The sequence below is a fragment of the Melozone crissalis genome, unplaced genomic scaffold (genome assembly GCF_028551555.1).
Source record: "Melozone crissalis strain CALT ecotype California unplaced genomic scaffold, PUWL_Pcris_2 ptg000066l_1, whole genome shotgun sequence".
In the NCBI taxonomy this organism is placed as follows: domain Eukaryota; kingdom Metazoa; phylum Chordata; class Aves; order Passeriformes; family Passerellidae; genus Melozone; species Melozone crissalis.
This window is the reverse complement of record NW_026535844.1, coordinates 4,043,166-4,062,255: the sequence shown is the minus strand read 5'-3', so window position 1 is coordinate 4,062,255 and position 19,090 is coordinate 4,043,166. Positions and strand designations below refer to the sequence as shown.

Here is a 19,090-nt window from a genome sequence, read left to right as displayed (position 1 = left end):
TGGCAGTCCCAGCAATCCCAAAAGCTCCCCCCGCTTCCCTCTCCCCATTTCGGGATGCCGGGGATTTTTGGGCTCCCGGGCTCCCTTCTCCCCTCATTCTCTGCTCTGGGCTGCAGCAGCTCCAAGGAGTCCCCCCTGCCCCTCTCCAGGCTCTTGAGGCTCTTGCCAATGGCGGCGCTCCCCCCTCTCTGGGCTCCCCACTTTGGGCTCCTGGGGGACACAGGGCTCTGCTCCTCCAGGCTGCCTCTGCCGGTAGCCGCCACCGCCACCCCCGATGTCCCCCCAAGGGGCCTTTTCCGCTCAGCCTTGGACTTCTTCATTCTCCAAACATCCCCCCAAATCCCCAACCCAGGGGCACCCAGGGATATCCGGGCCGAGCTCCCCCTCCCCGCTCACCAGTGCGATGGGGGGATGATGATCCCAGAGGTGGGGGCTGCGAATTCAGGCAGGGATCGATGGTGTGACTCCCTCAGCTCAGCCTTGATCCGTCTTCGTCCCTCCTCTTCCTCTTCCTCCCACTCCTTCTCTTCCGTTCACCCTCCTCCTCCTCTGTCTTATCTCCACTTCCTCCTTCCCTTTATCATTGCCCTTCCCTGCCTCCTCCTCCTCCCCCACCAGCAGCCACACCCTCGGTGCCCTGTTCCCGCAGCCCTCGCAGCCCCAGGCAGGAGCGGGGATGGAGCCAGGACAGGTCGGGATGGGCAGCGCGGGGCTCTCGGCTGCTCCAGCCGCTGCGGGCAGGGGGAACCCGGCCCGGGCCAAAGGAGAGGCAAACTGGGAAAACTGGGGGCACATCACAAAGTGAAGGATGCAGCAGAAAGACTTAAGTTAATATTAACTCCAAACGAGGAAAAACTGGAAATTCCAAAGTTTAGTGAAGCCGAGAAAAAAGATTTAAACACGACAGGAAGTGAACAAGATAAATCAGGGAAATGGAAACTTCTTCATGGAAGACAATTGCTTAATAAAATGTGCTTAGTAGGAAAATATTAGAAGACTTGAATCAGAAAACCCACTGGGTAGTCAAGCTTTGTGTGATCATTTTTTAAGGAACTATGGCTGCACTGGGATTTTTGGAGTAGCAAAGCCAGTAACTGAGAGATGTTCAATTTGCCAAAGGAGAAATAAAAAGGTGAAAAGAAAAACAACATTTGGAGGTCATGAGTTAGCTGGTTGACCATTTCAAAGTATCCATGCAGAAGTTTAGATTTGTTAGGTTCTGGGTTTATTTGTAAAAAAACCCCATTTAATCTAGAAGAAAGAGAATATGCCACATGTTATACAGGAGATTTCAAGAGAATAAAAATCTTTGAAGTATCAGAAACAGCAAAGACAAAATAAGAAAAGACAAAGGGAAATGAAAGGAAAGGGAACAAGAGAAAAAATCAGAGAGTGGGATCCTCTGCAGGTCTTGCCTCCTCCGTTCGCGGCCCAGGCACCTGTCCCGGGTCCCAGCTCGCTGCCCGCCTCAGCTCCGCCTGCCCCGGTTTCCATCCCAGGTGCGGCCTCACTGCCCAGGGCAGCTCCACCTGCCCCGGCGCTGTCGCTCAATTTGTGTGCCCTGCTCCCACTGCCTGGCCCGCGGCCGCTCTGCCGGCCATGCTGGGGAAGATGGGGGTTGCTCTGTCCTGCCGCCTGCTCCGAGTTCACCGCGCCCACCGCACCCAGGGGGGGTCCCAGCCATCCCATCCCCGGCTGCCCTGCCCGTGCCACCTGCGCTGGGCACCGCCGCTGCTGCCGGGCTCTCCCACCTGCCTTTGCTCTGCTGGGAGCTGCCGGATTAGCCGCCATCAGCCATGTTGGGGCTACCCACGCTCCGCCTCGGGCTCCATGGGAAGATCCCCCTCTGCTGATTCCGGCAGCAGACCCTGCCCACACTCTGACAGAGCCTCGGCGGGATATCCTCCCCTGACTTCATCCTGCTTTGAGTTTCGTCCCCTTGGTAACCACAGCTCCGGCTGTTCAAGGAAACTCTCTCTCTCTACAGGAAGCACCTAATGGAAACACTAGGAGCTCAGTTAAAAGGCAGCCCTCTCCAAATTCTTTCTCAAAACATGGGAGAAAGGCTAGAGAAGGTAAAAAAGTGAAAGAGTTAGATGAAGGGATTACTCTACTTCCGTTCAGAGAGGTTCCCATGGGAGGGATGCGCTGCCCCGCCCCGCGGGAGCCACCAGCGCCCCTGCCGGCCGTGCCTGGAACTGCACACAAGGGCAAAGCGCCGCAGCCCAAAGGCCGGGACTGGGTCCGGGCTCTGTTTGCTGTCAGTGCCGCAGCTGTTGGTGTTTGTTTGCTTTATTATACACACTAGTAAAGAACTGGTATTCCTACTCCCATATCTTTGCCTGAGAGCCCCTTCATTTCACTAGTCTAAAAACGAAAAGGGAGGGGGTTTGAATTCTCCATTCCAAGAGAGGCTTTTTCTGCCTTCCCGAGCAGACACCTCTCTTGTAAAGCAAGACAAGCACCCACAGGCACTGAGGGGGGCTGCAGGGTGGCACAAGAAGGCCCTGCAGCACTTGGGCACAAAGGCACAGCAGGTGAATGCAAGAAGGGAGCAGCAAAAGGCCAAGCTGAAGGCAAAGGCCAGGGCACAGTTCCTACAGCCCCTGAAGGATCAACCCCAGGGCCCAAGGGGGCCCCAGCACCCAGGGCACGGGCTCGGTCACAAGCACCTGGCAGAGGCATTGCCCTCCTCACCAGGGGAGAGCCCACCCAAACAGCCCCTGGCAAGGAACCAGGACTCCAGCTGCAGGGCACAAGGACACTGCAAGCACAGACAGCAGCACCCTCAGGACCAGCAAGTCCACCCCTTGATGGACATGGATTGCCAGGGCTGTCACAGCTCCCATCACACCAGGGACCCTCCACACTGCAGCCCTTGAGAACATTCAGGGTGGGTCTGCACTGAGAGGAGGCATTTCCTGATGGCCACAGGGGCCTCTCAATCCACTCTGAATCTTAGACCTAGGGAGAAAATAGTAAAGGAATGTTTTAATTTTTAAGGGAATGAGTGGGAAAGATGACCAGGTATGATTTCTTCAACCACTATTAGAAGCTGTGGGGGATAGGTCAGAAATAAATTAATTGCTTTTTCCTCCTCCTGTGATTGTAATTAACTAGGAAGGAATTCGTGAGCTGATTTTAATACTGCAAAAGGGATACAGAGGCTAGTTCTGTTCTACCTTTTGCCAAAATCTGACAAGGCCCATAGTGAAGTGAACCCCAAAGTGTGGGCAGCCCCAGAGAAAGAGGGAAAATTAGATATGGAGCCGCTACAAATTACTTTAAAGCAACCAGGACAAGCAATACCCTGTTCCAAGACAGGCAAGGAAGGGCTCACAGCCTGGTATTGAGTCCCTGTTAAAGGCAGGGCTTTTGGAGCCAGGGATGTCTCCCTACAACACTCCTATCCTGCCAGTCAACAAACTGGATGGATGGACAGGAGGAGGAAACACAGAATTTGCAAGTGTTAAAATGAAGATTAACTGAGTCGGCTGGCCTGGGCATTCCAGACAGGGAAAAAGAATTTGAATTACAGGTGGATGTTAAACAGGGTCTTGCCTAAAGAATTCTTTTGCTAAAATGTTTAACTCTATATAGGATCTCCTATAGTTCAAGTCTGACATCAAGTTAAAGGTCTGACAACCAAAAGAGCCTCTACATGGATGAGCAGGGCTCGGTTATTACAGTATGAACCTTGTTCAATGGCACAGGAGGATTTAGAACTGAGGACAGGGCAAGGGTTTAACCCAGCCTCCTGTTTGAACAGCCTGGAGAGGGGCTGGCAAGGAACCCAGGACTGCACTCAAGGGACAGAGCTCCAGACCCAGGCTGGGACAGATTGATGATGGGACATTGCCTGGCCTGAGGGACAAAATGTGTTTGTGGATGGCTCTGCAGGGGCGGCAGAAGGGAAAAGAGCTACAAGACAGGCTGTTATTAAGGAAGGGCAATCAGACACAGCGCAGATCACCACTCCATGCTCAGCTCAACCCGCACAGCTGTGGCTGCTTGTGAGAGCCTGACACTGAAATGCCCTGAGCAGGAAGGCTTCAATATCTTCTGCTGACACCATGGCACCTAACAGGGGGGCAAAAGCAATTCTCACTGTTTCAGCAACCACTGGAGCAGATATCAAGGCACATTCTCCCACAGCAAGATGGGCTGGCACAGAGCCTGCCCTGGCACTTTGCTGCTGCCAACACCCAGCCAGGACATCGGCTCCTGCCTAAGGAGTGCAAAGCAGCACCACTGGTGGCCAAGGGGCCCATGCCAAGTGTCCCTGAGGCCACAAACCGCCACCTGCACAGCTCAACACGGGGGGACCCTCAGCCTGGCCTCAAGGGCTCTGAAGCCCCGCAGATTTGCACTTCCCGCCCGCAGCAGGAGGATGGGAGGCCGCCCCTGAGCCTGCCCTGAAGGACACGCAGCAGCAGCCAGGGCTCCACAGCGGGCCAAGCCCCTGCGCCTGCCCACAGATCCTCGCCTGGAATCCTCTGCAATCCTGGCCACCCTCCTCTGCCATCTCCAGCCACTGGGGCCAAGCCTTGCTGCCACTGCTGCAGCTTCAGCGCTGGCTGGGCCTGCACTGCCACAGCTGCTGGGGAACACCACGGCACAATTCCACTCTGGGGCTCACTGACACCCACACTCTGGGCTGCCTGCCACTGCACTGCTGCAAAATGTACCGATTTTGGTTCTTTTAGACCTTATTTCTCTGCTCAGGCTTGGTTTGTCTTTGCCTTGGGGAAAGGAATTTTAAAGGTTTTATTTAAGGGGTGTGACACCACTCAATGGAGATGAGCTTAACTTTTGAACAGACTGGGAACAGCACAAAAGATGCCCACAGAGATAACGACCAGCAACAAAACATCAACATTGCCCAGCAGCAGGAAGAGAAGCTTCAAACCAGGCAGCCTGCAGAGGAGCTTTAGAAATGCAAATGAACACTGCTGGGCAAAGTGTGGACAATGCACCTGGGTCTCTTGCCTGGGGCAGGAATTGGGCTGATTCCCTCTGCCCCTCACCCCAGCTCTGCCTGCTGGCACTGATGGAATTTGCACAGCTCAAGGCAGAACCCAGGGGGAGGATATCTGACCCTGCAACACAAACGGGTGAAGCTGAAAAGGGAAACAGCAAATGGAGAATGTTGGGAAAACTTCACTATAAACAAATGGGGGGAATCAGCCCTCTGCCCACTCCAACATGTGCTGCCACTGTTAGTGTTATATAGGGTGGATTAGAGCACTGGGGATTTTTTGCTACCAAAAATTCAGGGAAATCAGTTGGGAATCGAAGGATTTGATGATTTAATTAGAGAAAAGCAGTCAATTGATGCAGCCCTGGCTGGAGAGAGCGCCCAAAGATAGGGAAAAGATGAATGGCCAGCAGAACAAATCCTATAACACCATGGACCAGCCCCTGGGAACCCGAACCAATTCATATCAGGAGCCACAGAACCCATTTCTCATTTCAATGGCATCATTAGATTACAAGCTCTGCTCAGAATAATAACCAACCAGACAGCTCCAGCTCCTGACCTTCCTGCTGAGCAATCCACTGAAATGAGGAACACAACACTTAACCATGGGATGGGATCAGATCATCTGTTAGCAGAAAAAGGAGGAGTTTGTGGAAAATGAATAGACACAAACTGCTGTTGGCAAAAAGATGAAAAAGGAAAATTGGTGAAACAGATAACAAAGGAATGAAGAAAGTAGCTCATGTACAGATTCAAACGTGGAAAGGATGGGAATGGGACACGGTTTTGTGGCTCCCTGGCAGATCATGGGTTAAACGAATGCTGTTTCTCCTCTGATGTGCTGCAGCAACCCTCATCTTTTTACCATGCTCCAAACCTTGAGAGTGCAGCTCATTCAGCAGCTGAGCGAGGGGCCAGGGACTTGCAGATAAGGAAGCAATGGGCGAAACCTCCAGCTTCAATAAATGTTACTAATTAACATGGATTGCTGCTCACACAAAGTCCCGCTAAATTCCTGAACTTCCAGAAGAACAAAGACTTAACAGAGCCGTGAATATCGGCTGTTCTACAAAAGTGGGGGTGCACATTAACGAGGACATGCAGTTGGCAGATGGGGAGATCTGAACCTTCCAAGTACCTCAGCCAGTGGGCAAATGGAGAGGGAGATGAGGCCGGGAAAATGAGAATAAAAAGGAGGCTGTGAACTACAACAATGGCAGAGAGCGCACGGCAAATGCCCCATGGCCTCTCCCTCTGCTCAGCAATAAAGTCACTTTTACAGGACTCCTCTGTCTCCTCTGCGCACAGAAACCTCCAGCCACGGGAATTTCCACGCACAGCCCCGGACACGGGGCAGCCCCCTCTGTTCCAGCCACAGCAACCGGGCCGAGCCAGCGCTGCTCCGGCAGCGGCTCCTGCCGAGGCAGCGGCCGCAAGGAGACCGCGGGCAGCCGCTCCCGCAGCGCCCTCACGCCAGCGGCAACACGCGCCGGACACGGCACAACGAACCCGCCCAATGCCCGCAGCCAGGCCCGAGCCCCCGCACAACCCAGCGCGGCTCCCACCTGCGCTGCGGCCGCGTCCGAGCTCCGCCGCCGCCTCACCGCGCTCCGGCCGCTGCCGCCGCTCACGGGCCCGCACACACTCCCCGACAATGGCGCCGCTGCCCAGCCACGGCCGCCCTCAGCCCGCCACCGGGGCCCTGCTCCGCCCCGCTCCCACCAATCAGCGCGCCACAAACACGACTGACGGCACCATCGCCCAATCCCAGCCAGGGGCGGGCTCTGCACACGGCACAGCCCCGCCCCGCGCTCTCAGGGCCCCCCGGGCTGCGTGAGGGCAGAGCCGGAGCTGAGGAACAGCCCTGGAACGGGACCAGGCCTGAGGGGATTGAGCTGAAAACACAACCAAACTTCTCCGCAGCTCCCGCCACGGCTTTCCCGGCACTGCGGCTCCGGTGGCTCCGGCTTCGAGGAAAGCCCTCAGTTTTCCTACCCCTAATTAGGCGCATTAGTGCACCGCTTTAATTTACCGCAAGAAAAGGAAAACTGCCCAAAGCTCTGTGGATGAGTGGGGGAAGGGAGCGATTTCTGACAGAAAACTCCAAAATCGCAGACCAGAAAAATAAGAACTAAGTGAAGACCCTTAAATCCACTTTTCCTCCCATGCCTCCATTGTGAAAAACGCCCATCACTTTAAAAAAATAATTTAAAGTTTAATAGTAATAAAATTGTCATAAAAATAGTAATATAATTAGAGTAATAAAAATTTGAACAATTGAGATTAGGACAATACGAGACAATAAGAAGAAAGTTACGGAGGACGGGGTACCTTTTCTGGGCAAAATAAGCCCGAAAAAGGACACCCGTTAACAGAGGATTAACCCTTAAAAGCAATAGCCTGTTGCATATTCACACACTTCGTACATGATGCATAAATTCCATTCAAACAACGGATTTTGTCTGGTCAGTGTCAACTTCTTCCTCCTAATCCTCAGCAGCGTCTTCATGGCTGAGCAAGGTGGGAAGAAGTTCCTTTCTTCTAATAACGGAGCAGTAAATTCTCTTTCTCTGAAAGATTTAGGTGTCCTGTGGCTGCTATCTGGTGCAAGTACCTCATTCATTTCTTAAAAAAGTATCCCACATACATAATTCCTACTTTAACTACAAAACTACATTTACCATACTGTTAAAATGTTGATACTGCCCTATTAATCACTACAACAAAATACATATAGTATTTTATATCTGCATAGAGACATATAACATGCACTTTTCACACTGCCAAGGTAAAGGGATTCCTTTAATCTGTCTAACCACAAATAAAATAAATAAAAAGGCTGTCCCTGTTACAGCAAAAAATCTGATATGCCCACAAACACCACAAATGGGGGCGGGGGGGATTTCCTGGAAATCTTTTAATTTGCTTTAATGCACATAAATCACCACACTAGTTTTTCCACATAAAATGCTGCACTTGTTGTAAACAAAATCTTAAAATCTCACAGAGCTATACAGTCCCAAGAATCAAATTACCACAATGCAGGGGAAAAAACCCACACAGCTCTCCTGTACCTCAAGTCTTGGGAATCAACTTATAACAAGCTGTCTCTATTACAGCTCTGACAGCCCACAAACACCGGTTTAAGTTAAAACCCTTCTAAAAGGGTGGCTTAACCCTTTTGACCCAGGCTCAAGCTTAATACGCAGCTTAACACAGATGACACACAACAAAAATTACCAGCTTGTTACAATTGTAACTTTTACACAATAGTCAGCAAAATCTCACACTACACCAGATGAATCCAAAGTCGCAACTTTGCAAACTCCACAAGGAGAGGGACCACAAAGGCACCGTGTTACAGCGTTTGATCCTTGCCTCCCAGGTCCCACAGGCAAAGGATTGGTTAACACTGAACACAAAGCCTTATAAAGACTGGTTATACTCAAATACCAGGTGTCACAGCGAATGCTGCTCCCCAAAACTAGAAAGTTCACACACACAGACTCACTGTGAAAGGGGTATTTCTTTCCACACACACAAACTCACTGTGAAAGGGGTATTTCTTTCCACACACACTAACTCAATTATAACAACCTTAGACCAGCATTTGCCCTTACGACTGCTAGCCCCAGTTGGTGGCAAACTGAGCTCTCTATGCTGAAACAAATGGCAGCACCAAAAGCCCGAGCTCAGTGCAACAGTTCAACAACTCTTTCTGCTGGCAAGCAGATTTCAACTGCAACTTCAGCTTGCAAGCACACTACAGAGGCACAAATTGCATGTGGGACATCTGCCACGACTTACCAAAGGGCCTCTCCTGACCACGCCTTACCGGTCACTGTTTAAAACTGTTTCAATTTTTAAACATACCGTTTTGTCTGGAGTTTTAGTACTCAGGGCTCCTTGTCTGCTGCTGGATGAACAGTCTGTGCAGCAGAGCCCACTCTTCCAGGAATATCCTGGGGGTGCTGTTGCAGAATGCGGCCTTTGTCGGGGATGAGCCATTTGTCAGGTGCAGGGAAAACTCGGGGCTCAATATGAGTCAACAGCAAGTTCCGTTTATTGAAGAGAGCATCAGACACTTATACAGCAAGTAATAAGCTTATGAATATTCTGTAAGCCAAGCGAACTATTGGTTAAACTATACCATCAACTCTTCCTCATTCCTTTGGGCCTACATTCTCTATTTCCCACGTCTCTCTGTCCACTCGTTATCATACCCAGCTAGGCCCAAGCACACGCTATCTTGCAGGTGCAAAAACTCCAACTAGCTGTGTTTGGTACTTTCCCAGCTCCTGGTCGGCTAACAAGCGAATGTCTACGTGACCTCTATCATGTAGCCATTTCTCCACAGGGTGCACCAAGGGGGTCCATGACCTGAGCTGGTCTCACAGCCCAGCAGAGTCTCCTCCTGGCTGGCTTGCTAACTGAATCATTAAAACTGAAGATCATGGACAAAGACTCTGTAACTAGTCAAAAGTTAGAAAGTTGTATGTTTATTATACCGGTGGGCAGCACGGGGGAATCATTCTCAAAATGCGTGACCGCACCACACAAGGATTTTTGCCTTCTATTTATTTGCCAAAATAATACATATACATAACCCCAGCACCTCCCATCCCCGCGTTGTATTAAAATGAGGTTAGTAGTCCTTCACGCGTGCGCAATTCTTCTCTTGAATTGGGTCAGTGGTCTCAAATTGGGCCAGTGGTCCCAGGGATGAAGTCAGGAAGGTCTTGGTCAGGTCTCTGTGACCCTCTGGCACAATCCAAGGCCCCCTGCTTCGTGATGGATTGACACAGAGTCCAGGTGCTAGGCATTGTTCTGCTGGTTTCAATATGTTCCTATAATGGTTCACTTGCTCCACTTCTTTCTACAAATGAGCTCATAATATAACAATTAGCTTTAGCTTAAGCATCCAATAATCATTAACCTAACTTTGGTGTATCTAACTTCAATATGAATTGGTTCTAACACTCAGCTAAAATCCTAACCCTTTAAAATCATGATTCAATAGGACTCAGCAAAACATAAGATGTGAAAAAGGCTTTTGTGTAACTAAAAACAGTGTAAGGCCATCCACTGACCAGCCTGTCCAAGTAATAAGATAACCGTGACACAAAGCAGAGCACCAGAGGACAATTAGACAATACCATGTTAAAATTAGGGAGGCCATACTGAATCCTTATCAGAGGATGTGAAACAGCAGGATGGAGACACAAAAATAAATAAAATATATTGACCTGACACACAGGATGTTGTGTAGATAAGCTGGAGTGTGAAGAAGTCAAAGAAAGAACTTCCCAAAACATCAGAAAGTTCACAAGAATTTTTGAATAATGCATGAAACACATGAATGTGCATATATCTCAGCAATGTAACAGTATAAAGATAACATTGTCTGTGTACACCCCTGTGTTCTTTGGCTGTTGGCCAAGAGCACTCCAGCGCATGGGAGGGGGGGAAATATCGTCCTTTTCTGGATTATTATTATTATTATTGTTATTGTTATTATTATTATTATTATTATTATTACTACTATTACTATTACTATTACTATTACTAGCATTATTAAACTTTTAATTTTGATTTTCACACCCTGAACAGGATCAGGACCCCCCTGAGTCCCCCATTCCAGTGAACGAGGACCCCCTGCACTGGATCCCAGCCAGGCCCTTATCTAGCACTGGGACCCCCCCCAAACCCTGATTCCCAGGAAGGGACTCCCCCTGAACCCCCATACCAGGACCCCATTGCATGCCCTTATTCAACACCAGGACCCCTGTTCACCCCCACATCCGGGACTGGAACCCTCCCAAAGCCTCCATTCTCAGGCACAGGGACCCCCCCTGCACCCCCTTATCTGTGGGGGCCTGAATACATGTATTGTTATAACAGCAATAAGAATACAACAACTGAAATGTAGTGAGAGTCCTATGTATTAGATAAGTGGGTCCTAGCTATTCTAAATGAGTCACAGCTGCGAAGTCCTTGGTTGGGCAGCAGCTGTGGCTCGTAAAGACAGCTGGGATAAAAGGGGTGGGTTGAGAGCCCAGGAGGAGCCCCTGAGAAGACACATGAAGAACTGTGCTGCAGAGAAAACAGCTTGCTACAGTATGGGACTTGAGAAATATTAATAACAACAAGAATGAAACACTTATCCAGCACAGGGCCCCCCTGCACCCCCTTATCCATCACCGGGATCCCCCTGCTTCCCCTCATCCAGCCCGGGGATGCCCCTGCACCCCCTTATCCAGCCCCAATGCCCCCCCGCACCCCCTTTTCCTGGATCCCCCCCCCTCCTGCCTTCCCCAGCCCCCACCCATCACCTTCCTCAACACCGGGGGCCCGTGCACCCTCCTGGGCACAGGGACCCCCTGGAACCCCCATTGCCCTCACCCCCCATTCCTGGGCACAAGGACCCCCTGAACCTCCGTTCCTGGGCAGGGGGACCCCCCTGCAGCCCCTTATCCGGGACTGGGACCCCTCCTGGACCCCCTTCACGTGTTCTGGGACCCCCTACACCCCTGCCCGGCCCTCCCGCCCTTCCCAGACCCCAGACCCGCCCTTTTCCTTCACCTTTGCACCCCCAGATGTCCCAAATTTCCGGATCCCCCCAGTTCTCCCCTCCAGGCGCTTCCTTAAGGGGGTCCCAGGGGTTCCCAGGTGGTTCTCAAAGGGCTCCAGGGCGGTCGCAGCGGGATCCAGAGGGATTCTCTGCAATTCCCCCGTCCCCGCCCCGCCCTCCTCGGTCCCTTTCGCTTCCGCGTCCCAACCTGCGAGACCGGAATCTGCCCGGTGACCGGTGACGTCACTGACAGATCGGGCTGCCATTGGCGGGCAGTAAAAAGCGGGACTAATGGCAGGGCCGGATGCGGCTCAGGGAGCCTGGCCATGGCTGGGGTGGGGCCGCAGCCGAGCAGCGCCATGGCTCCAGCGCTGGGTCTGGGGCTGCGCTGGGGGCTCCTGGGGGACCCGGGGGGCACGACCAAAGGTGAGTGGGAACCCCGAAACCGGGAACTCCCTGAACTTCCATTAAGGAGGCACCGGGACCCTCCTTAACTTCTATTACCGGGCGCGGGAACCCCCCATAGCCCCATTTTGGGTCCTCTATCCCCTCCCCCAAACCGGGACCCCCCTGTACCCCCTCATCTGGCACCGGGACTGCCCTGAACCCTATTCCTGGGCAGGGAAACCCTCCTGAACCCCCATTCTCGGGCATCAGAATCTACTGAGCCCCCATTCCTGAGCACGAGCACCTCTTGAGCGCCCATTTCTGGGCACAGGGACCCCTCTGTGCCCCCTTCCCCAGCACCGGAACCCCGTGAAACTGCTTTTTCTGAGACCCACCTGAACCCCGAATTCTGGGAAAAGAGTCACCTGAACTTCCATTCCTGGGCGGGGAAATCCCCCTGCACCCCCTTATCTGGCCCAGGGACCCACCGCATCTCCCATTCCTTTGGATCAGGATCCTTTTGAACCCCGAATAACGACGGGGGAACCCCCCTGAACCCCCATTCCTGGGCACTGAGACATCCCTGAATCTCCATGTCCAGGTGCAAGGACCCCCCTGCACCCCTGATCCGGGACTGGGATCTCCCTGCACCCCCATCAGTGCTCCGGGACCCCCTGCACCCCCATTCCCGGCCATCCCGGCCTTCCCAGACCCCAGACCCGCCCTTTTCCTCAGCTTTTGCACCCCCAGATCTCCCGAATCTCTGCGTCCTCCCAGTTCTCTATTCCCGGTGCTTCCTGGAAGGGGTTCCAGGGGTCCCAGAGGGTCCTAGGGGTCCCAGGGAGTCTCAGCGAGGATCCAGTGGGATCCAGATGAATTCCCTGGAATTTCCCTTTTCCCCGTCTCATTTTTCCGTCTCCCGAGCTGCGTCCCCGGGATCCGCCCGCCTCTCCCAGCCTCAGATCGCCCTTTCCATGACCCAGGGACCCCTGAACCCCCATTCCTGCCTTTCCCAGCTCCCAGACCCCACTGCCCTCAACACCGGGGACCCCTGGACCCCCTTTGGTGGGCACCGGGGACCCCTGGATCCCCCATCCCGCCTCTCCCAGTCCCTTCATTGGACCTAGGACCCTTCCCGGCTCTCCTGGTTCCACTTCCCGACCCTTGGACGCTTCCAGACCCCCCAGTCTCTGCGTCCCCCCAGTTCTTCACCCGTGTGTCCTGCTGGCGGGGGGTTCCTTGGGGTCCTGAATTTTCACTTCTGGGCACTGGGACCCCCCTGCACTCCCTTATCCAGTACCAATCCCCCTCTGCACCCCCTTTCTCATCCATCCCGCCTTCCCCAGTCCCCCCTTTTCCTTGACCCTTAGACCCCCTGGACACCCATTCCTGCTTTTCTCAGCTCCCAACTCCCCTTTCCTCTGCATCAAGGATCCCCAAGACTCCTATTCCCAGGTCCTCTCACCTTTTGACCCCTCATTCCTTGGGACTGGGGATCCCTGGACCCCCTTTCCTGGGCACAGGGATCCCCTGGAACCCCCATCCCACTCTCCTAGTCCCTGCACCACCCCCTCCCCCTTCTGAGCCCCCATTCCTGGACACCAGGACCCCCTGCAGGCCCTTTCCTGTCCATCCCACCTCTCCCACCCTGCACACCCTTTCCTTGGCCCCAGGATCCCCAAACCCCTTCCCAGCTCTCCCAGTTCCCCTTTCATTGATCCATGATCCCCTCAACCCCCCAAATCTCCGTGTTCCCCCAGTTCTCCACTCCCTGCGTTTCCTGCACGTGGCAGTGTCAAAGCCCAGCCCAGGGATCCCCCAGTACATGCAAATGGGGTTCATGGATGGGATCCCCTTTGTGCGCTACGACAGCGAGCAGGGCCGGCTGGAGCCGCTGACGCAGTGGATGAAGGATGGAGTCGAGCCAGGATTTTGGGAGTGGCAGACCCGGAACAGTATGAGGAACCAGCACATGGATGCCAAGAACCTGGAGACACTGCAGGAGCGATACAACCAGAGCAGGGGTGAGTGGGGGGATCTGTGGGGATGGGATGGGATCTATAGAGCTGGGATGGGATCTATAGGTGTCGGATGTGGATTCATGGGGTTCAGGTGGTTGAAATGGGGATCCATTAGGCTAGGATTGGATATCTTGTGATCCATGGATTGGGATGTGGATCCATGGGGCTGGGATGGGATCTGTGGGGCTGGGATTGGATCCATGCAGCTGGGATGGGAACTGTGGGGCTGGGATAGAAACTGTAGGGCTGAGATGGGGACCCATGGGGCTGGGATGGGATCTGTGGGGCTAGGATAGGAATTGTAGGGCTGGAATGTGCATCCATGGGGCTGGGATGGGATCTGTAGGGTTGAAATGGGAACTGTAGGGCTGGGGTGAGCATCCACAGGGCTGGGATCGGATCTATAGGTTACGGATGTGGATTCACAGAGCTCCAAGTGGCTGAAATGGGGATCCATTAGGCTGGGATGGGATATCTTGTGATCCATGTGGCTGGGATGTGGATCCATGGGGCTGGGATGGGATCTGTGAAGCTGGGATGGGACCTGTGGGCTTGGGTTGGAATCTGTGGAGTTAGGATTTGCATCCATGGGGCTCCAAGGAGCTGGGATGAGGCTCTGTGGGTCTCCATCAGACTCTGGGGCTCCATGGGGCTGGAATGGGGCTCTGTGGGGCTGGGACACAATTCCATGGGTCTCTGTGGGTACAATCCCTCCAGGTCTCCACACGAGGTTGCGAGTTTCCGGTTGTGACCTCCTGTCCGATGGGAGCATCCGTGGATCCCAGTGGAATGCCTACGATGGGCGGGATTTAATCTCCTTTGACCTGGAATCCAGGAGATTCGTGGCGGCCGACAGCGTTGGTGAGATCATCAGGAGGCGCTGGGAGCAGGATGGGACCGTGGCTGAGTATTGGATGAATTACTTGAAGCACGAATGCCCCGAATGGCTCCAGAAATACATCAGATACGGGCAGAAGGAGCTGGAGCGCAAAGGTGGGAGCAGAATTCCTGTGGGGATTTGGGGATAGGGGACTTGGGAACACAGTAATTCCTGTGGGAATTCTATGGATACATTTCATCTCTAGTGAGAATTCCATGGGTAGATCTCACTCTCATGCCGTTCCTGTGGGAATTCCATAGGTAGAACTCACCCCAGTCCCACTCCCATGGAATTCCAATGATGTCTATCACCATTATCCCATTCCAGAGCCCCCTGATGTCCATGTGTCCGGAAGAGAGGAACACAAGACGCTGATCCTGTCCTGCCACGTGTACGGATTCTACCCCAACACCATCGCAGTCAGCTGGATGAAGGGGGGTGAAACCTTGGATCAGGAGACGGAGTGGGGCGGGATCGTTCCCAACAGCAACGGCACCTTCCACACCTGAGCCAGGATCGAGGCGCTGCCGGAGGAGCGGGAGCAGTACCGGTGCAGGGTGAAGCATCCCGGAATGCCGGAGCCCAGGATCTTCGCTTGGGGTGAGGCTGGGAATGTGGGGATTGGGAATTTGGAATTCCCAAATGGGCATCCCCCTCCCCTCCTCACTATCCCGCGTTTCCCAGAGCTGACATCTGGCGGGAATCTCACCATGGTGGTCGCTGTGTCCATCATCACTGCCATCTTCATCCTCATTGTCCTCATCGGATTCGGTGTCTGGAAGCTCCAATCCGGTAACACACGGGATGGGGGTCGGGAAGGGACACGGATCCACCCGGCACCGTTCTGGGAATCCTGTGCCACTGACACTGATCCCACTTTGTTTCCACAGGGAGGAGAGACAGGAATGGATACAACCCAGCAGCCGGTGAGTTCCAATGGTGGATCCAGCTCTAGATCCCCTCTGTGCAGATCCCAGGATGGATCCAGGGGTTAATCCCAGTGTGTGATCCGTGCTGGAATCTCATGGATCTTCTCTTTCTGCAGGAAGGGACACGGGAACCAACAGCTGCAGCACAGGTATGGAGCAGGATCAGGGTGGGATTCCAGAGGGGGATTGGGGCAGGATGGATGGACTGGGATCAGGGAGGGATTCTGGATCAGGGCAGGGGTCCATGCAGAGTGGGGGATCAGGGGGAATTGTAGAGTGGGACTGGGGCTGGATTCTGGAGCAGGATTAGGTGGGATGGATGGAGCAGGATCGGTCCAGGATGGATAGCATGAGATCAGGGAAGGATTCCAGTTCTGAATTGGGTGGGATGGATGGAGCAGGATTGTGGCAGGATTCGGGTAGGATCATGTGGGATCCTGGAGTAGCTCCTGCTCTCCATGGACTCCAGCCAGGTCTACCCTGTGGAATGGGGACAGGGACAGGGTGACACTGTGACCTTCTCTCATCCTGGCAGGAATCACTGCCTGAGTGATCCATGGAGCTGGATCCGGCCCCTTCCCTCTTCCCAGGAAAGCTGAGAGCTGCCACCAGAGCTGATCCTGCTGCTCCCACCCACCCCACAGGTCTTTCTAACGGATTCATTTCCAGTTTTCCATTTCCCAGTGTTTTAAAGGCAAGAACCACAAATATTTACAATGCTTTAGTTCTGGTGTGAAATTATCCTGCTTTGGGCAATAAATCTACTTGTGGCAATAAATCCTGCTTTGGGCAATGTCCTGGATTGTCACGCAAATTGTATTCTATTTACCATCTGTATGGCAGTTGTTTTCTGTTAAGTAGGCAGTTTTCCTTATCTCTTCTACAACTGGGGAGATATCTGTTGATAACAGGCTATTGAAAGTCACTGCCTGACTGATAAGAACTACAGCATCCCAGTGTGAGATGCTCCGCCCAGAGGGGAGAGCCAAACATTCCTACCTGGATATAATCTTGAGGTTCTGGACCACCAGCATGGCTTTCTCCACTGCATCCCCAGAGGAACAGCAGCTGCCTCTCCTTCCACTGGATCTTAGAGGAAGACTGCACCTTTCTACAGGATCCCTGCTCCAACAGAACCACACCTGACGCTCCAGGAGGACTGCAGCCACATTTCCAATGGGACTGCTACCAACAACCTGGCCAACAGGGTGTCAGGTTGTGTTCTGACTCTGTCAGTGTTGTTCTAGTGCACTGCATTGCTTATTTTATCTTTTTATTTTCTTGCCTAGTAAAGAACTGTTATTTCCTGCTCCCATATTTTTGCCTGAGGGTCTCTTAATTCCAAATTTATAGCAATTTGGAGGGGTGGGGAGGGTTTACATTCTCCGTTTCAGGGGAGGCTGCTGCCTTCCTTAGCAGACTCCTGTCTTTCCCAAACCAAGACAGATTTTGGCGCCCAACGTGAAGCTCGAGGGCATAGAAACAAAAAGGGGATAACAGTTCTTGAGTAATCTAATTTTGTGTGCTGATATAGAAACCTTGTTAGGTGTCACCATGTGGTCCAGCTTGCCCTGGTTTGGGGGGCATGTGACCATGGCTGTATTTGTCCCATTTGCACGCCCTCATCTAAACATGGGTCCTATAACCAAGGCTGTTGTCTGGTTTGCTTTACAGGTTAATAAGGTGAGGAATTCATGGATTTTTAACTTCCACTGGAAGGCAAGCACATGGATTCAGAGCTATCACACCCTTACTGTATGGGCCCCTCAATGCCTTGCCCCATGACTCAGAGAAAACTCCCTCCAGGAGCCATTTCTGTTTGATGGGCAATCAAGGACCAATCATGACTCAGAACAGTATCAGCTCATTGAGAGATGCTCCACCCAGGGGGGAGGAGCTCAGCATCCTCACCTGGATATCATCTGGGTTTTGGGACAGAACAGGCAGCCCTTACCCACTGGTTTCCAGAGGACAAGAGCTGCCAGATCTTTGCTACGGAATCACCACTTCAACAAGACCGTTTCATCTGGACTGCCACCACCACCCTAACTAGCAGGGTGTCCGGTTTTATTCTGACTCTGTCAGTGGTTTCATTTTGTACTATTGCATGTATTTTTGGGTTTTTTCCCTTTTCCTAATAAATTGTATTTCTGACTTGGAGTCTCTCACTGGTTTTGCTTTCTAACCAGAACATAATTTTGGCACCCAAAGTGGAGCAGCAAGGTTTTTTCTCAAGAACCTGGTTCCACTTGGTGGGTAATGCAGAAGGATGGGGAAACCTCTTGTATACTACCAGGAGACCTATATTTAAGTGAGAACTGTGTATAAAGTTTCATTTTACATTATAGATATGTATAACTGTAACAGAGTATTGTTTTGGGTAGAGATGGCAATAGGATAAGGGGTGGATTATGTCCTAGGTTAAAACATAAAGATTGATTCTATTCCCATCCTCAAGAGCTGTTCAGACCAGCAGAGGCATTGTTTTTTCCTTATCTCCTGTTAATGGGCCCCTCAATCCCTTGCCCCATGACTCAGAGGTAACTCCCTCCAGGAGCCATTTCTGTTTGATGGGCAATCAAGGACCAATCATGACTCAGAACGGTATCAACCCATTGGGAGATGCTCCACCCAGGGGGGAGGAGCTCAGCATCCCCACCTGGATATCATCTGGGCTTTGGGACAGAACAGGCAGCCCTTACCCACTGGTTTCCAGAGGACAAGAGCTGCCAGATCTTTTCTACAGTATCACCACTTCAACAAGACCATTTCATCTGAACTGTTACCACTGCCCTAACCAGCAGGGTGTCAGGATATATTCTGACTCTGTCAGCAGTTTTATTTTTTATTATTGCATGTCTTTTGGGGTTTTTTTCCCTTTTCCTAATAAATTGTATTTCTGACTTGGAGTCTCTCACTGCTTTTGCTTTCAAACCAGAACATAATGTTGGTGCCCAAGGTAGGGCACCAATGTTTTTGCTCAAGGACCTGGTTACTCTGGGTGGGTAATGCAGAAGGACGGGGAAACCCCTTGTGTACCACAAAGAGACCTAATTTTAAGTGAGATCTGTGTGTAAGGTTTCATTCTGTATTTTATATATATCAATATATCTATACATCTATATATCTTTTATATACATTATTATGTGCATTATACATTTATATCTCTTTTTCTTTTGTGTTTCATGTATTTTGGGGTTTTTTCCCTTTTTGTAAAAACTCTTATTTCTGACTTGGAGTCTCTCACTGGTTTTGCTTTCAAACCAGAACAACTGGCCGCTGGCGATGGTTGTTTGGCTTGATTGACCAATTGGATCCGCG

The 19,090-nt window shown here is 52.1% G+C and overlaps 2 pseudogenes; both read left to right on the top strand.

Moving 5' to 3' along the window:
* Positions 1 to 19,090, top strand: part of LOC128945559 (zinc finger protein 850-like) — a 223,040-nt pseudogene that overhangs the window by 21,970 nt on the left and 181,980 nt on the right.
* LOC128945508 (class I histocompatibility antigen, F10 alpha chain-like) lies at positions 13,764 to 17,627 on the top strand (annotated as a pseudogene).